General features: G+C 47.7%; 1 protein-coding gene and 1 pseudogene across 6 annotated transcripts in view; both read left to right on the top strand.

The window, feature by feature from the left end:
* The window catches only part of LOC127046359 (scavenger receptor cysteine-rich type 1 protein M130-like), an 809,546-nt gene that overhangs the window by 764,581 nt on the left and 25,444 nt on the right, over nucleotides 1-19,521 (top strand). The window lies entirely within an intron of this gene.
* The window catches only part of LOC127046376 (scavenger receptor cysteine-rich type 1 protein M130-like), a 45,735-nt pseudogene that overhangs the window by 2,483 nt on the left and 23,731 nt on the right, over nucleotides 1-19,521 (top strand).

Raw genomic sequence — 19,521 nt, 5'->3', positions numbered from 1 at the left:
GCAAATGGGGGGCGGTGGCAGAAGAACCTCTGGCCTGCCCCTCCCTTCCTCTTGCCCCCAGGGGCCACAGCTGTCCACGCCGCAGGGATGGCACGTGCCTGCAGTGCCCTGGTATCCAGGCACAGTGGCAAGAGAGGGGCAGCAGGAGAGGCTGGGACACGAACACCTCCACCACACCTCCCTCCGCCCCTTTTACTTGCCTGACTGCCTGCTGCTTAGTCCGGTGCATGGGGCCACCAGTGCCAGCCTGCTGGAGAGTTCTGGCAGCCAGAAGGACCCCAGCTGAGAACACGCCATGCCCAGTGCCTCCAGCTACAGCAGAGCGTGCCAGCATCGTCTGGCTCTGAGCGTGCACACTCCGCCTTACTTTCACTTCTAGGTTCTGACTGCTGGCCCCTTGCCAGTTGGGGTCCTAGTGACCAGGACCCCAGCTGGCAAGGAGCTGGCAGCCAAAATCCCAGAGGAGTGGCGGGCTGAGTGGGGCCAGCGGCCGGGACCTCAGAGTGGCACCTGGCTGAGCGGCTCGGCCCACTGCCAGTCTGGAGTTCCATCGACCGGCTCCTGCCAACCGGGATTCCAGCCGCTGGCCCCACTCAGCCCGTTGCCAGCCCAGGGTTCCGTCCATCCAGGTCAGCAGTGGGCTGAGTGGGACCTCGGCATGCCATTAAAAATTGCATGCTGTAGGTTGCCAACCCCTGGTCTAAATTATTGTCTTAGAATAAAACATGCTCTAATGAATATTTCACAGCTCAGTAACTGGTGAGTAGGGGGCTGGTACCCAGAAAATCCTGATAAAACCAAACTGTTTAGCAGGTTACTTGGAGTTTATATTTCAGAGTCCCAAGAAGTTCAAATATAACGTGCTAGGGTTAGAGCCCTTGACACAGCTGTACATTACCAAAAAGCAGGGAATTCGATGGTGACTTCTGGGCAATCAGACTGACGTTATATGGGATGGACAATTATTATCACATGAGGGATAAATTACTGCATGATTGTGAGATGTCATGCAGTGATGCCAAGCAGATGTTCAGCTCAGTGTATTTTTGTTGGATTTATGAGCAAATGTTTATAGCCCCTGAATATTTATTATTTTCCATGAGAAATTTGACTGCTTCACATGATGCAGACACAGTGATGTGAGGGAGCATAAAATATTCTCCAGTTATTTGTGGGATAGCTTCATATAGTGATGCCAAGCACATACTCAGCTCAATGTATTTTTGTTGGATTGATGAAGAATTGTGCATCATTCCTTTGATATTTTTGTATTTTCTATGGGAAATTTGAGTTTGCTTCATATGACACAAACACAGTGACATGAGGGAGTTTACAATATAGGGGATATCACCGTGTAGCTACTTTTCCCTTTCCCTCAGTGCCCCAATTCTCCTCCCTGAGTACACGCCAGGTCAGTCTTTACCAGAAGATCATGTTTCACAATTATTGACCTATTTAGATTGTGCAGGAAAACAAATATGTAAAATAATGTGGAGTGCAGGCAAACAAATGAGAAAATATCAGGGGTGGATCAAAGCTGCAGGTTTCACTCCCGGACCCAGATCTGAACTTCCCCAGCTTTCAGAGTGCTGGGTGGGGTCATTATTCCAAGTTGGGTCACAGAAGTGGAGCCAGCATATGGTAAATAAATATGATTGTTGTCCTGAAAAGTGCTGATGGCTGCCATCCAGGAATCTTTGGTCCTAAGACAATCACAGACCTCATGAAAGCCACTGGCAGGGCGAGAACTCTCTTTTAGGCTCAAAAGATGGAGCAATCAAAATCCTTTATGGAGTAAAAACATCTGCAGACAGTGGGGACTACTGCCAAAGGCACTAGTCATGTGGTCAAGGCAGAGCTAAGCCAGGGGGTTCCACTGTTGCCAATGCAGGGGCCAGGATACTGGCGTCAGACTGTGTCTGTTGGAGGGAGAAGCCAGGAGAAGGAGCTGTGACCAGGGTCTTGGAAGAAGAAAAGAAACAAAGCCAGTTGGAGCTCACTGGAGGGGCAGGCTGGGGGATTTCTGAACAAAGAAACTGCCAGCTGTTCTTACTTTCTACTGTGTGCAGGAAAACAGAACTGTGTGTGAACTTATCTAGAGCAGTGTTACAACCTTGGGTCCTGCCATGACTGAACATCACTGAGTTAAGTCCACTTTAAAAAAGCTCCTGTTTTTCTTAGCGCAGATCATGCCCCATGGCTTGGCTGTGGGACTGCACTGAAGTGAGCCATACCTGAAAAAATGACCCTGTGGATTGCACCAAAGTGGCATTTTATATTTGCTTGGCATTAAAGGAGCAGCATGGTCTGACCATGTACTGGTGTGAACTGCATTGTCCCTGAGCTCCACGGAGGATCCATAAACATGCCGTCCCCGGCTCAGCCATCCACTGCTGCAACCAGCCTTTTCCAGGGGTCATAGTGGAACTCAGTATGTAACCGTAACTCATGGGCATTGTAATGATGCCCGTACTTACTCCCAGTGTCAGGGACAGTCCTGGCTTTTCACACCCTGTCCTGGGGGCCAGTTCTCCCAGGCAATATCCAAGGACTCTGTGGCAGGCAGTGGCCACTCCTCACATTCCCTGTGAACTGCCTCTCTCCCAGCAGCAGCTTTGCCTCTCCACAACCCCCAGAAATGCAAACAGCTGTAGAAACAACTGGGGGTAGGGAGTGGAATTCAGAGCTACTGGGAGAAGAGTAGCTCTCAGGGACTGAGGGCAGAGTCTGCTCCTCATCTGGGGAAGAAGCAGCTTGTACATGCAGGGCAGAGAGGTCAGGTAGAAAGGGGAGAAAAGGAGAGGGAACCAGCCAGGAGAGGAGAGTGGGAGACCAGTGGAAGAGGGAAATGTGTGGGGCAGGTGGGAAGAGGAAACTCCTGTGGGGAGCACAAGGCTGTAATACCAAGTGCCACAGAACAAAAATTACAAAGTTATAAAAACCATCCAGTAATGTTATTCAGTCTGTCTACGGACTTTAGAATCCACCCCTACTCTTCTGCCAGAGTAGGAGTGAGAATCACAGGCTGAAAAGTGACCGTTTAGTGCACCCAAACGGCATGACTACCCCTGGCTGCTCAGCTGGAGACTGTGCTTACCCTCTCCTCACCCCTGAGACAGGAACTGCCACCCAATGCCCAGCACTGCCTTCACTCTCCTCTCTTGGGTCAGTTCCTCTGACAGACAAAGGGCTGGCTGGGAGCTAGCTTGACCACCACTGAGCTAATCAATGCAGCATGGTTCACACTCACACACAGAAATTTTGTTATTGTTGGGAGGTGAGTTACAGACAGAGACACTGGAGATGTTCACTGTAATCTGACATTAACCATTTACAGAAATTATGTCACCATAACAAGACAGGTTTGGTTTAGCCTTTTGCAAACAACAACACTTCTCTGACTTCCTCCTCCCCACACTGCCCCTGCATCTTCTCCACCTGAGACTGGGAAACACTGCCCCTGTTCTAAAATCTCCTTCACCTTCCTCTCCATCTCTCCTTCCCTGCTGCCCCCTCCCAATACTTCCTTCTGTCCTCCTGCTCCAGAAACCTTCCCCTACCTCCTGTCCACTGGCACCAGACCCCCTACTCCATCCCCACTTCTCCATCCTCCCCAATACTCCCTCATGTGCCCTTGCTCCAGGCTACCTCCCCTCCCTCCCATCCTCTGCTCCACACGCCTCCCCTCCTCACCCTCTTGCTGCCCTGCTGCAGGCCCCCTCACTCCTTCCCCACAAGTTCACTCTTCCTCACCTCTCCCTCCTCCTTCCCCACTTATAAGACCCCTCTTCTCCCCATGTCTCCTTCTGCCCCCTCTACTCTTTCCTCCTTCTCATCTCTCTCCTGCCTGGTTTCTCGCTTCTTACTCCTGTCCTCCACCCCAGGCCCCCTCCTCTCTCCATACAGACCCCCTTCTCTAAATCCCCATTCCCCCTCCCTGCTGCTCCCTTCTCAATAACCCCCTCCAGCCCCATGCTCCCTGCTCCCCCATCCAGACCACCCTGTGCTCCATCTCCACTCCTCCCTCCTGCCCCAATTTCAAATCCCTGTTCCCTCTTCTCCCTCCTGACTCTCTCTCCTGCCTCCCTGTTAACCCCACTGCAGATACTCATCCCCTTCCCACTTCTCCTTCCTGCCCCTCTTTCCAACCTCCTTCCCACCTCATTTCCAGACCCACCTCCCCTCTGTCCCTCCTGCTTCCTGCTACAGACTCTCCCTTCCCCACCCTCTTTCCCCCCCTTGCTCCAGAAGCCCCCCCCCACCCCTCCCTCTGGCCGACTCATCATCTTTACCCCATTCCCTTGCAGGCCTTCAATCTGCCTCCTGTCCTCCGAGGGCCCTGCTCCCCTCACTCTCCCCATCCTCCTTTCACTGGGTCTCTGCTGCCCATCACGGTCTCGGGGTCCTCTCCAGCCCCCTCAGCCACACAGAGACAGCCATGTTCCCCACGGGCTTTAGTGGAAGTGGCAGCCATTTTTATTCAGGGCGGCCACACGCCCACCTGCCGACAGACTGTAGGGAGGTGGCGGCATCTCGCCGGCTTCAGCCCCAGTGTCAGTGACAGGAGATGGCGCCTTTTGGAATAAGGGAAACTCGGTGAGTTGGCGCCTTTCATCATGTTCTCATGAGACAAGTAAAAACACCCCAAATCGCCAGAGCGGAGATAAAATGGCGAGAGCTGGAGCACTGACAGCCCCGAGTGTGAGGCCCTGAGATGTGAGAAGGTGGAGCCTTGAGGCAGCTCTGGGCATGTCCTATTCTCCTGGCTCTGGGCGTGGATCCCCTGCTGCTGGCCATGGACTCTGCTGTGATAACGCTGGGGAGAGGGCTCCCTACTCGCTCTGACTTGCTCTGTGTCTCTCTTTGAAGGTGCCGAGGAGCTGAGGCTGGTGAATGGAGGCAGCCCCTGTGCCGGGAGAGTGGAGGTTAAACACCAGGATCAGTGGGGGACAGTGTGTAGCAGTTACTGGGACAAGGCAGATGCTGGAGTTGTCTGTAAGCAGTTGGGATGTGGAGCTGCTGTCAGTGCCCCCCGCTGGGGTCATTTTGGACCAGGATCTGGACCAATTTGGCTGGATGAAGTTGCCTGCGTTGGTACTGAGTCTGCTCTCTGGCACTGCAGGAACAGAGGATGGAATGTGCATAACTGTTATCATGAGTTGGATGCTGGAGTGACCTGTTCAGGTAAGAATCAGTCACCTCTGTCCTGAAAGGCAAATCCCCTGAGACAAAAGGGCTTGAACTCAGAGGACGTCATGTGCCTGTGACCCTAACCAGACATGAACAAAAACCAGAGCAAGTCCTGTAATGATTGTAATTACTGAGCTGTAATTATTACTGTTCATGTCACTGGCCACTGAGGATCCCCCAGTGTGACTGTGAAGCGTTTTCATTTCCAGTTGTTTCAGTGCCACGTCTTCCCTTTCTCTTTCCACCTGAATGTGTCTAAAAATGCAGACAGGCGAGAAAATGGAAAAGGAAAATGTCACTGAGGCTCCTAAGTTGCTGAGTCACTTTTGAAAATGTTACACTCATGCCAAAATCCAGGTGCAGACACTCAACCACAGAGGTACAGAGGGTGGGGCATTTGTGTAGCCCCTTTGCCATCCTCACAGAGTTACCGAGGAATGGACAGATTCTCTCAGCTTGGCCACAACTAGATTTAGCCGAGAGCACTCCTCTCCCTGTTCTGCTATTTCTCAGATTTTGGACCAACCAATAATAGAAAATTTCAAAATCTCGCATGCCCTGTAGATCTAACATAGCATAGAGAGCTCAGACAAAAACATACTTCAACCATACACAGCACAGGAATATCAGATTATGGAGGCCCATGAGGACAGTGTGGCTGTACACTCAGGCCTTGTCTACACTACTGCTTAAGTTGATGTAAGTTACATTGCTCAGGGCTGTGGAAACATCCCCCGCAACACTAAGCAATGTAACTTATATCGACTTAAACCAGTGTCTGTATCACACTATGTCAGCGGGAGATGCTCTCCTGCCAGCAGAGCTTCTGCCTCTCAATGAGGTGGACTAATTATGTAGACAAGAGAGCTGTCTCCCATTGACGTCATGTGTCTTCACCTGAATGGGGGTTCCAAAGAGGATGGAGCTAGGCTGTTCTCTATGGTGGTAGACGTCAGAATAAGAAGCAATGGTCTCAAGTTGCAGTGAGGGAGTTCTAGGTTGGATATTAGGAAACACTATTTCACTAGGAGAGTGGTGAAGCAGTGGAATGGGTTACCTAGGGAGGTGGTAGAATCTCCATCTTTATAGGTTTTTAAGGCTTGGCTTGACAAAGCCCTAGCTGAGATGATTTAGTTGGTGTTGGTCCTGCTTTGAGCAGGGGACTGCACTAGATGACCTCCTGAGATCTCTTCCAACCCTAAAATATTATGATTCTATGACTATGATTCTATGACTAATTATGCGGACAGGAGAGCACTCTCCTATCAACATCTTGCATCTTCATTAGACATGTTAACTCGGCGCCGCTACATCAATACAGTGGCACTGATTTAGTGTGGTAGCAAAGAGAAGCCCTAATAGTTCCCTTGTGTGCATTGATCTATCCCATTTCCAAGCACTAGGGAAATGTTAGTGCACAGCAGCAGGCTCCACACGGACACTCAGTGTGCAGCAGGCTAGTGTGAGGTAAATTTACACCCCAGTTTGCCACAAACTAAGTGTGTGTAGAGAGAAACCCTGAGACTGGATGAGGCATCTAGGGAGGGATACTGGGGCTTGGGACAGACAGGACAACTTAAGGCAAAGGTAAGTGTGAGAAACAGATCAGCTGAGGACCCCAGAGGAGAGGGACAGCACAGAAAACCGGGGGGAACTCGGACTTGGCTGGGGAAGCCAGATGTGAAGTCTAGGACTGGCTTGGCAAGGAGATTGGAACTGGGGAAGAGAAGCTTGAGTGGAGTGTGGAACAAGGTAGACAAGGAGAATGGGACTGGGACACAGAGCAAAGGATGGGGAAGAGAGAGGAATTAGGCTTGGGAAATCAGAGGAAGAAGGATCTGTCATTACCCGAGCACACATCTCTCCAGAGCCTGGAATGGTACCCAGTATCCCTGAGTTTTGCCATTCCCCTGCTGTCAGCAAATATCTGTCAAACCCTCCAACAAAATTTTCTGATCTCCCTCTAGTGCTGGTCCACAAAAAGGATGACAACTGTGATAGGGCAAGGCCAGATGGCCTTGGTAAAGTAGTGGGGAACAGGTATGTTTGCCACAGGCTAAACAAATCCCTGGTACCATGGTAACCAAATGGCAGTTGCTCCAGGTTAATCAAGACACTTGGGGCGGCCAATTAAGATCTTTCTAGAAGGCAGTGGAGATAGATACATTGATTGAGACACCTGAAGCCGATCAAAGGCTGTCTGTAACTAGTTTAAAGCCTCCCAGTTAGTCAGTGAGGTGTGCATGTGAGAAGCCGGAAGCAAGAGGTGTAAGAAGCTGAGAGTGAGAGGGTGTGATGCTGGAGGACCGAGGAGTACAAGTGTTATCAGACAACAGGAGGAAGGTCCTGTGGTGAGGAGAAGGTGTTTGGAGGAGGCCATGGGGAAGTAGCCCAGGGAGTTGTAGCAGTCATGCAGCTGTTACAAAAGGCTCTATAGACAGCTGCAATCCACTCGGAGTAGAGGGCGGGCCTGGGTTCCCCCCCAAACCTTCCAACTCCTGATCAGACACAGGAGGAGTTGACCCAGACTGTGGGTTCCACCAGAAGGGAAGATCACTGAGGTGAACAAATCAGCCAAAAAGTGCAAGACTCACCAAGGTAGAGGAGGAACTTTGTCACACAACCTACTACTACTGTCATTTACTCCATTAGCTCAAGTGGTTTCTGTGGTGGATCTAAAAGTTCCATTCCTGCTGATGAGTTGCCATCTTTCTAATGGCTGGTAGTCAGATTCTCAAGGCTCTACCCCTTGCTCTGCCTCTTCCTCCAAAGGCCTCACTCTTCTCCACCTCTTCCCTCAAGGCCCCACTTCTTCTCCACCTCTTTCCTTCACCCCCCAGCTTCTCTGCCTCTTTCCCTCCCCTCATCACTCTCCGGATCGTCTCAAGGAACCTGCCTGCAGGTACGAAGTGGCCCTGGCTGAGCAGGGGCTGGCAAAGATTTATGACCTGGTGCCTCCCCACACCCTGTGAAAACCAGACTTTTGGTTCAGGTGCCATTTAGGTCCTTTTTTAACTGGACTTTCCAGTAGAATACCAGGCACTTGGCAACCCTAAATGGCACCCAGACACAGAAGCCAAAAAACAGACTGTCAGGGTAAAACCAAGATGGGAGGCAACCCGAGAGTGGCAACATGATTCTGCACCTTGGAACTTCTGACTTTTCAGTTTGCTTTTTTAAAAACCTGGGAAATTATGCACAAAGCTTTACTTATGAGGCACATTAAGTTTGCAAAGTTGAGCAGTAAAAAAACAAGGAAATGGCAGAATTAAAGTTGTCTTTGTAACTTTATTTTGGCCCACTTGTACGTATGCGTTAAGATACTGTCTTTAATTACATGATAACAAGCTATGTTCTCCATGAGACCCCTGCCTCAGTGCACAGGATAGATAGCATGGGCATAGTTTGGGAGGGTGCAGGGGGGCATTGGCAGAGGCAAGGCGGGGGGATGTGGGGTGGGGGGATGTGGGGTTGGTGCAGAGAGCAGAGGGGGAGGGATGGAGCCGCTTTTCCAGAGGCTGAGACTAGCTGCTCTGGGTTGCCACCTCTGCAGCTGGACACTGCTTCCTGGGTCCTAGTGCCTTCCCATTTCCTGTAGAAGGCTAAGTGCCTGCACCGGGGCAAGGGACAGTGGGAAAGGGGGATGGGAGGGGCAAGAAACAATGGGGAGAGGAAGGGGGAGGTGATGGGGCATGGAGCAGTGGGAAGGGGGATGGGATGGGAAAGAGAAGGAGATACAGGAATGGGAGCCGGGAGCCAGGAGCAGGAGCCTGGCATGTGGCGCCCCCTCCGCAGCAGCATCCCCAGCAGGGAGACGGCTGCAACAGCCCTGGGAGGCACCAGAGCAGCAACATCTCTGAAACAGCCCATGTAGAGTGTCTGCAGCTCCCAAGCTCAGGTTACTGAAGCAGACAGCAGAAGCTAGGGCTCACCCATTAAGCCATCCTTCCTCTCTCCCCACCGCACCAGTAGCCCAGGGACCACTCCAGGCACAGGGAGAGAGTCAGTGAACCAAGGGAACTGGCTTCAGCATGTGTGTGTGCTCTATCCCCCATAGCCCAAGTATAGCAGTCACACTAGAACAATGCTAGACATTGCTCTGAATCAGAGTTGTGGCGTGAAGGAGGCTGTTTTGTGCGGGCCCCTGCATCACTGGTTGCAGAAACTGTGAAGTGTGCAGTGTGTGAAGCAGGGGATCACAGAAAGAGAAAGGAGAGTCTCTTGTTAAGGCAGTTGAATGCTGCCCTAGAGAATTGGATTCTATCCCTACCTCTGCTACAGAGTTCCTATGTGATGCTTGGCAAGTCAATTAAACCAAAAGTTTCACAGGTGGTCATTAATTGTGTGTTCCTCATTCCTGGCCCATTTTTAACTGTGAGGGTCTGGTCTGAAGAAGTGCTGAGCGCTCACTGCTGTAAATGGAAGACAGTAGGTGCTGTGCTCTGAACATACTAAGTGCTGTATAATGCTAAGGACTCTGAAAAATCAGGACTTGGTGTCTCAAGCTGGGCACCCAAAATCAGTCGACACTTTTGATCATTTTGTCCATAGTGTTTCTGGGCTTCAGTTCCCATGGAGATAACAATGGAGATAACAAAACTTCCCTGCCTCCCAGGGTGTTGTGAAGAGAAATTCTTTAATGTTTGTGAAGCACTCAGCAACTATAGAAATGAGCTCCATAGAAAAGTCCATGAGAAATGAACAATTCTGTTTTGGGAGTTCAGCTTGGATGATGTGCAGTACAGAACGGCTGGGGCCACACACTGAACAGCAAGTATAAAAAGAACTATTGACCATCCACCTATTCAGTCAGTACCACGTGTCCTGTGCACTGAATGAGGCAAGGGTCCTGATGCAAATATTTGGTGATATATTTAAAGACTGTATCGCAATGCAAATACAAAAGGGACTAATTAAAGTTACAGAGAACAGTACGAGTGTGGCATTCTGAATGTTTGAGTGCTCAACTTTACAAATTTAACTTCCCTTTAGATACAAAGCTTTATAGATTTTAAGGGCCGAAGGAAGCATTAGATCATATAGTCTGGCCTCCTGGGTAACAGGCTACAGAATTTAATACAGTTACTCCTGAACTGAAGCCAATATTTTTTGTTTGGCTAAAGCACATCTTCTAGAAAGGCATCCAGTCTTCAGGAGGTGAATAATCATCTGCGTCCCTTTTAGTTTGTTCCAATGGTTAATCACCCTCACTATGAAAAATGTGTGGCTTACTTCTAATATGAATTTATCTGGCTTTAACTTCCAGCCATTTGTTCTTGTTTTGCCTTTCTCCACTAGAATAAAGAGGCCTCTACTTACTAGAGTTTTGTCCTTGCGCAAGTACTTATGCACTTGTGACGTTGCACTCTGTATGATTGTAGGAAAATATGCTAATAAGTGTGAATATAAGGTAACTAGAATATGCTTCATGCAAAAGGTATCATTACAAAGCTTATAATCTACTGCAGGGGTTGGCAGCCTTTCAGAAGTGGTGTGCTGAGTCTTCATGTATTCACTCGAATTTAAGGTTTTGCGTGCCAGTCATACATTTTAACATTTTTAGAAGGTCTCTTTCTATGTCTATACTATATAAGTATTGTTGTATGTAAAGTAAACAAGGCTTTTAAAATGTTTAAGAAGCTTCATTTAAAATTACATTAAAATGCAGAGCCCCCCGGACTGGTGGCCAGGACCCGGGCAATGTGAGTGTCACTGAAAATCAGCTTGAGTGCAGCCTTCGGCACCCATGCCATAGGTTGCCTACCCCTGATCCACTGAGTGTGGTCATCCTATTTGTATAAATGTATCACTCTTGTATCTGAAACAAGAAATATGAAAAATAATTCTGAAGGCCTATTGTAATTATGGAAAGTGGGGTCATTAATGGTGGTTTGGAATCTTGATAGGTTTCAGAGTAGCAGCCATGTTAGTCTATATCTGCAAAAGAACAGGAGTACATGTGGCACCTTAGAGACAAACAAATTTATCTGAGCATAAGCGTTCATTGGTTGCAGCCCATTTCATCAGATGCATAGAATGGAAGAGTGGTAGAGACAGGAACACTTCTTAAGATGCTTTCAGTTAAGCCTGCAGTTTGTGGGATGTGGGTCAGACCTGGATCTGTGTTTGCAGCTGGCAAGCGTGTCTGGCTCAAACAGGAAAGGTACTAGAGTCCCAGGCTGGCAGGGAAAGCAGAGGCAGAAGTAGTCTCAACACATCACTTGGCAGCTCCCAAGGGGTTTCTGTGATCCAACCCATCACAACACTATAATCACATCTTCTTTTTTAAAAACAAACGGTTGGAGCTCGGGGAATCTTTCACTGCAAGACACATTTACAACTCCTCAAATCATCTTTGTGGCTTTTCTCTGCACCCTTTCTATTTTTTTTAATATCCTTCTTAAACTGTGGACAGCACAGCTGGATGCAGTATCACTCTCACCATGCTGTATACAGAGATAAAATCATGTCCCTGGTCAGAAATTATCCAACGAAATGGAGCTTCATTGGAAAATGCTGGTTTGTTGAACTTGACATTTCCTATGAAAGTGAGTTGGGTGCAACGAACTTTCTCCAGACCACAGGCAGGGTTGTGGCAGAAACCTGCATGGTTTAAGTGCCAGCTTGTTTTTTTTTGGGGGGAAGGGGCGGGCTACCCCAGTCTTCTCAGGCCAGCTACTCTGGGATAGCTGCACCATGTAGACTGCCCCAGCACCAGAAACTCTGGTGTTCTATAGTCTGCAGCTCCAGGGCAACCCTGCCACGGAGACAGGAGTCCCAGCTTTAACCAGGGCTCAGCTCCCAGGTCCACAGCAGAGAATTTAGAAATCTTGGGATGGGATCCTGATTCCCAGGATCTGTGGCTCTGGGGCAGCCCTGCATTGCAGACTGCTCCAGACCGGGGACCTCAGAGGTTTGAGACTCCCAGGCCAACTGGCTATTTGGGACATCAGCTGGCCCAGGAGTCTGGAAGCCCAGAGGTCCCCAGCCCAAGGCAGTCTGCATGGCAAGACTCTGGGATCCCCAGCAGCTGCTGAGAGAAATTGACATTTTTGGTTTTCTCTTAGCACTGGTGAAACTGACAAGAATGTCAGTGTCACTCAGCATCTGCAGGTGTCCCTGGGAGCAAATTTCATGTTGAACACTCCATGTGTTGGTGTTTCCAGAACAAACTGTTGAGGGGATTTCTGGTTCACAGGAAGTTGTTTTGAAATAGCCAAATTTCCCGTGAGCTGGAAATCCTGCGTTTCAGCCAATTCCTCACTGCTCCCCTGTTTAACCCTCCAAGGATCACCTCAGCCTTTTCATGGCACCTCCCTGGGAGCTCTAATTCAGTTACTTGTCAACTATGACCCATGTGAAGACCATGAGAGAGATCTGTATATTATGTGTTACCTCTGTTTCTTTTATTGCTATTTTGCCATTTCCTACCAGGGTTAAAAGAGTAACTCCTGCTGGAGCTCCCCACATGTGCCAGCAAGGCAGACAATGGCTACAGAGACCTCAGTCACTGGTACTTAATTGACAATACAGGAGTCAAGGCTGTCAAGGTTCCTCCCCCACTCTGAACTCTAGTACTTGGAGAAGGATTGTTAGGGCTGACTAGTAAATTCTGCTTAGCCCTTGCTAATTCCAGTTCATGCTTTCTCTCTCTTTCCCTCTCCTCCATCTCTTTTTTTTTTTTTTTTTTTTTGTGTCCATCTCTTTTTCTTTTGCCTCCATAGCTCTTTTGTGGGCAGTTTCTTCCCTGGTTATTTCTAATTGTTTTAGTTCTATCAGTCTCTTAGGTTCGTTTTCTTTCTCTGTTGCTTCCAGCCTAGCCAGTTCTAGTTTGTTAGCTGCTCCACTGGTAGTCATTTTCCTGCTTTCTTGTGCTGGGCCACATCCCTCTGCAGTTCACTGAAACTGAGATGCACTGAGCTCAGGGCTGCTTGGTTAACAGAGACTTTCTAAATAGCTATACCTGAGAGATAGAAAGAAAGAAAAAACAATTCAGCTTGTAAATTCCTTTGCTGGCTGCTTGCTCACAGCTTGAAGCCTTCTCTTAACAAAGACCCTTGTTAAAAAAAACTTAACACCTCTGCCTTCAGGCTGCTTTCTAAGCAGCTAGAAAGGAGAAAAAAAATCCTACTGGCTTTTGGTTTAAAATGATCCCACCGCTCTGCCACCATGTCAAGGTTCCTCCCCACTCTGAACTTTGGGGTACAGATGTGGGGACCTGCATAAACACCTCTAAGATTTCTCAGTGTCTGGAACACCCTCTTTCCTCCCAAAACCTTCCCCTCCCTGGGTAGCCTTGAGAGACTTCTTCACCAAGTACCTGGTGAACATCAATCCAACCCCTTGGATCTTAATACAAGGAGAACTTGACCATCCCCCCTCCTTTCCCCTACCAATTCCTGGTGAGTCCAGATCCAATCCCCTTGGATCTTAAAACAAGGAAAAATCAATCAGGTTCTTAAAAAGAAGGCTTTTAATTAAAGAAAGAAAGGTAAAAATCATCTCTGTAAAATCAAGATGGAAAATACTTTACAGGGTAATCAGATTCATATAGCCCAGAGGAATCCCCTCTAGCCTTAGGTTCAAAGTTACATCAAACAGAGGTAAAATCCTCTCAGCAAAAAGGAACATTTACAAGTTGAGAAAACAAAGATAAAACTAACATGCTTTGCCTGGCTATTACTTACAAGTTTGAAATATGAGATACTGGTTCAGAAAGATTTAGAGAGCCTGGATTGATGTCTGGTTCCTCTTAGTCCCAAGAGCGAACAAGCCCCAAAACAAAGAGCACAAACAAAAGCCTTCCCTCCACCAAGATTTCAAAGTATCTTGTCCCCTTATTGGTCCTTTGGGTCAGGTGTCAGCCAGGTTACCTGAGCTTCTTAACCCTTTACAGGTAAAAGGATTTTGGTGTCTCTGGCCTTGCGGGATTTTATAGTATTGTACACAGGAGGGCTGTTCCCTTCCCTTTCAGCTTTTGCCTCTGAGCAAGCTCATTACAACCCCCCCTAGTTTAGGAGAGGGGAGAGGCCCTTCAAGTGGGAAAATTAAACAAAGGATTTGGGAACTATAAAAGGAAGCCCTGATGAACAGAGAGGGAGAGGCAGGGTCTGTAGGGAAGGAGAATGAACCCAGTCCCCAGACGCAGGGGTACCTGGGATAGGTTGGGCCAGCCCAGGTTTTGAGGGAAATGCTGAGGATTAGGTAAGACATATGCCAGTTGGCTTTAGTTGCTTTTCTCTCTGGTCACTGTGTTCCAATGGATACATAAATAATATCACTCTCCTGGGCCTGGTACTATTCAATATTTTCATTAATGATTTGGATGATGGAGTAGAGAATAAACTCATAAAATGTGTGGATGACACAAACCTGGGAGGGGTCAAAAGCTCTTTTTGGATGAGAGTATTAGAATTAATAATGACCCAGATATAGTGGAGAATTGGTTTGAAATCAGTAAGTTAAAATTCAGTAAAAACTAGCACAAAGTATCAGACTTAGGAAGGAAAAATCAAATGCAGAAAATCCAAAATGGGGAATAACTGACTAGGCAGCAGTTCTGCAGAAGATGTTCTAGGGTTATATTGGATCAGAGACTGAAATGTGTGATGCTGTTTTGAAAACAGAAAATGTCATTTTGGGTTGTATTAACAGGAATGTCATATGTAAAACAGAGGAGATAATTGTCCCGCTGTACACAGCACTGGTGTGGCCTCAGCTGGATCACTGTGTCCAAATTTGGGCTTTCTGACTATGATGGGTAGGACAAGAAGTAATCCACTTAGATTGCAGCAAGGGAGAGTCAGGTCAGATATTTGGAAAATCTTTCTAACTAGAAGGATAGTTAAGTACTAGAACAAGGTACCAAGGGAGGTTGTGGAATCACCATCATTGGTGGCTTTTAAGAACATGTTAGACAAACATCTATCAGGGATGGCCTAGGTATACTTAAACCTGTCTTGGTGTTGGGGGATGGACTAGCTGACTTTGTGAGGTTTCTTGCAGTCCTACATTTCTACTTATTCCAAGATTTAATAAGCTATTCAGGTCTGCTGACTTATTTTAAAAAAGTTTATCCCTAGTAGATATTGTTTAACATCCTCTTTAGTTACCAACAGAAAGCAGAATAGTTCATCCTCTTCACACAGTATGAATACACATCCTGCTTCTATCCAAAGCTAGAAATATTTATAAACTATTTTGCCATTCCGTTTGTGTTGGGCCTACACCATTGTTACAATTCATTTGTTTGTTTTTAGTCCTAATATACTTGAAAATATTCTCATTATTGTTCTTAGCCCTACCAAACATGGAGTTTTCCTTGATAGATTTAGCTTCCCTTATAAATTTTCTACATCTTATAATTTCCAATGTATATCAATTGCTTTGAATTCTCCTCCTTCCATTTGTTGTACTTTTTATTATTATTATTATTATTATTATTATTATTATTATTATTATTATTATTTCTAATTGCCTGCACTGCCCCACTGCACCAGGATGGACTTTTGGCCAAAGTTCTAGGCCAGTGGAACACCTAACTCCCTAAGGCTCCTTTGTAATATTCATCCTTCATTGGCTTTCTAGGACACATTGAGCTCCGTCTTGTTGGAGGGGACAATGCCTGCTCAGGAAGTGTGGAAGTAAGACATAAAGACAACTGGGCTACAATCTGTGATGCACACTTTGATCTCAAAGCTGCCAGTGTTATCTGTAATGCACTACAGTGTGGAACTGCTGTATCTATCCCAGAAGGAACTCACTTCAGAAAAGGACATGGACCAATCTGGACTGAGGAATTCCAGTGCGTAGGGAATGAGTCACACCACGTGTACTGTCCCAGGGTATCACACGGGAGTCAGATGTGCTCACATGCAAATGATGCCAGTGTCATATGCTCACGTAAGAATTTTACACAATGTCTCTAAAATCCCAGTGTTGCATATTCTAGAATAGGGTGCAGCAATAAAATTATCTCTCTCTGTAGGGAGCTGGGATAATAGAGCTACTACCAGCTTCTAGTAAAACCTAAATAATCCAATATAATGGGGATGGGCTCAATCCCCCTGACTTTCCTTTTCTTTGGGGAGAGGGAGAGCACAGTGGTTTGAGCATTGGTCTGCTAAACCCAGGCTTGTGAGGTCAATCCTTGAGGGGGCCATTTAGGGATCTGGGGCAAAAATCTGTCCGGGGATTGGTCCTGCTTTGAGCAGGAGGTTGAACTAGATGACCTTCTGGTCACTTCCAACCCTGATGTTCTATGAATATTTGGTATAAAATACCTGAAATGCTCCCTCTCTAAACACCTTCTCCCCTGGGCACACAGGTTTCCGGCTGGTGAACGGCAGCACAGCATGCTCAGGGAGGGTGGAGATCCAGGTTCTTGGTGCCTGGGGAACCCTCTGTGACTCTCACTGGGATTTACCAGATGCCAATGTTCTCTGTCATCAGCTCGACTGTGGGTTCGCTGTATCAGCTCCAGGAGAAGCACATTTTGGGAAGGGAAATGGCTCTGTCTGGACAGACACATTTCACTGTAAAGGGAATGAGCCTCATTTACGACATTGCCCTGTTACTGCCCTGGGGGCTTCTCAGTGCTCACACGACAATGACGCCAGTGTGGTTTGCTCAGGTAAGTACAGGAGAATGGCTGGATTAATGACACCTGCCCCTCAGTGTGTGATACTAGCCCCAGAGCAGGGGAACCTCAGGACACAGCAAGGGGAGGGGGAGCTAGATCCTAAACCACGTATAATAATAATTAAAATATTACGAGTAAAAGTAAAATAAATATTATCACAAAAGAATAGTTAGGACCAGTAGTGAGCTGGAGCCGGTTCGCACTGGTTCTCACAAACCAGTTGTTAAATTTTGAAGCAGTTTTAGAACAAGTTGTTAACCCATTTCCCTGCAAGGGGGCGCTGCGGCTTTGATGGGCTCCTGCTGGGAAGTGATGTAATTCCTCCTCTGGCCGTCGGGTGTGCTGTGCTGTGCTGTGAGAGCCATGTGGGTTATTGCAGCCTGGACCTGGGCACGGGCCCTGCTGCTGCTTCCCTGGCCCTGGGGCTCCCGCTGTTGCCTGGTGGATCCCCAACAGCTCTGCTGGGCCTGGGCGGTGTCCTGCTGCTCGGGCTGCTCCGAGCCACAATCCCAATGAGTACCCGCCTCCCTGCTCGCAGCCAGACCCTGTCTCCAGCCAGCCCTGCACCCACTGCTTGCAGCCAGCCTCTGCCGCGTCCCCTGCCCTGCCCACACCAGCCCCACACCCCGTGCCGGCAGTCAACCCCTGCTGCACTCCCCTTCCTGAAGCCAGTGAGCCAGCCCTGCATTCCTGTCTCCAGCCAATCCCTGCCATGCCTCAGTGTGACCCTGCCCAAAGACAGCCCCACACTCCTGTGTCTCCAGTCTTCCCTGCAGCACCCTGCCCTGCCTGCAGCCAGCCCTGCACCCTCTACCCACAGCCGGCCCCTGCTACATCCCCTGCCCTGTCTCCAGCCAACCCCTACTGCACCCCTTGCAGCCCTGCCCAAAGCCAGCCAGCCCCGCACTGCCCTGCCCTGGCTCAGGCCAGCCCCCTCCCCATCTCCAGCCAACCCTGCACCCCTTTGCCTCAAGCTAGCCCTGCCCCACGTCCCTGTCTGTAGTCAGACCCACGTCCACTGGTGTCCTTCAGTTCCCAGGACAGTAACCCTGCACGCCTGCTTCAATGGGGCGGGGGCAGGGAGAAGTTGGGACCCACACATGTGCACACCTTAGGGTGACCAGACAGCAAGTGTGAAAAATTGGGACAGAGGTGGGGGATAATAGGAACCTATATAAGAAAGACCCCAAAATTGGAACTGTCCCTATAAAATCAGGACATCTGGTCACACTAGCACACCCCTAAGGAGTGGCGGAGACCCACACATGTGAAACGGAGCTCATTTCTAGTTCAGGCCCATCTTTTTAAAAAAGAACTTTAGGTAGGGTCAACTTACATGCATATTTTCCCTATTGGTACAAAAATTACATATTGTGGCTCATCCCTAAAATCAGAACTTTTTATTGGGAACCAGTTGTTAAGATTTTGGCAGCTCATCACTGGTTATGACCAGGGAAAACCCTGAATTCTCCAGGAAGAGCTTCAGCAAAGATGTGCTTATGCAAGGCAGTAAAGCAGGGACAGAATTTGTCCTTAGAGTTTCATAAATGTCACCAACTTACTGTCCCCCTCCTTCTTCAAATCATTACTCTGTAAGTTACAGGGGGAGCAGCCCCCATATGAAGGTTGCTTACACTCTCTATTACAAAATATTCTCGCCACCTTCTGGAGAAACTCTCATGCCTTCATTGCTGGATGCAATTCAGCAAGCGGTCAGTACTGGGGCCAGGAAAGCGCATCCCTTATTTAAATGAAACTCCTTCCATTTTGGCTGCATTATAAACTGCTGAAAATAACAATTTTCCTTCTGTCACATGAGTTATTGAGGATATTTTTGGTAGCACGCCACAAAGAAAGTAGCACTTTCTGGTACTTGTTTAAAAACAATTGTATCACCTTTTCAGTTGAAAAAGGACACCACGTGTTTTTCCAGTTTCCTGATACTTTTATACTTCAATTTTTTTACAGTGTGTGTATGGGGGGAAGGGGTAAAAATAAAAAGGGAGAGAAGATGGGGAGAATCTGTAAACTGTAAAACGGAAATGGAAGACTGATTTTTTATTTGCCAAATTGAAATGAAACAACATTTTAAGTAAAATCTAGATAATAATCATTCATTTTCAAAGGTAAAAATCTTGATTCTGTTTCAAAAAATCTAAAGGAAAACTGAAATATTGCATTTGAAATACTTCATGGGGAAAAAAAGTGGGGTTTTCAACCAGCTCTAATGTTTACCTTACATACAAAAAAAAAAAGATAATGTTATTTAGTGAAAATCATATACTCAAAATTTAGGAAATACCAGCCATAACTTTGTCTGTGCATTGCCAGTTCTCCCTGCCCCCTCATGCATATACATTATGATAGTCTAATTGTAGGCACAAATACTATTTGTTCTACACACCTCCTGCATCATTCACTGCACTGGGTGGATGGTGCCCATGGCAACATTTTCAAAAGCACCAAGTAATTTAGGGACTTAACTTCCATTTTCATAAGTAACTTAGGAGGCCCAGTACCATGGAGACTTCAGCATCTCTTTGCCTCAGTCCCATTTGCAAAAGGGACTTAAGCTCCTGGTCATTTAGGCGTTTTTGAAAGTTTTATCTCTGGTGACAAAAGCCAAATTTTCCAAAGTCTCCACTAACTTGGCGTGATTGGACACCAACCTGAGACCCCCCGTGACCTGA

The sequence above is a fragment of the Gopherus flavomarginatus genome, chromosome 1, assembly GCF_025201925.1.
Source record: "Gopherus flavomarginatus isolate rGopFla2 chromosome 1, rGopFla2.mat.asm, whole genome shotgun sequence".
Taxonomy (NCBI): Eukaryota; Metazoa; Chordata; order Testudines; family Testudinidae; genus Gopherus; species Gopherus flavomarginatus.
The sequence above is the reverse complement of the archived record's forward strand: the minus strand, read 5'-3'. Positions and strand labels throughout refer to the sequence as shown.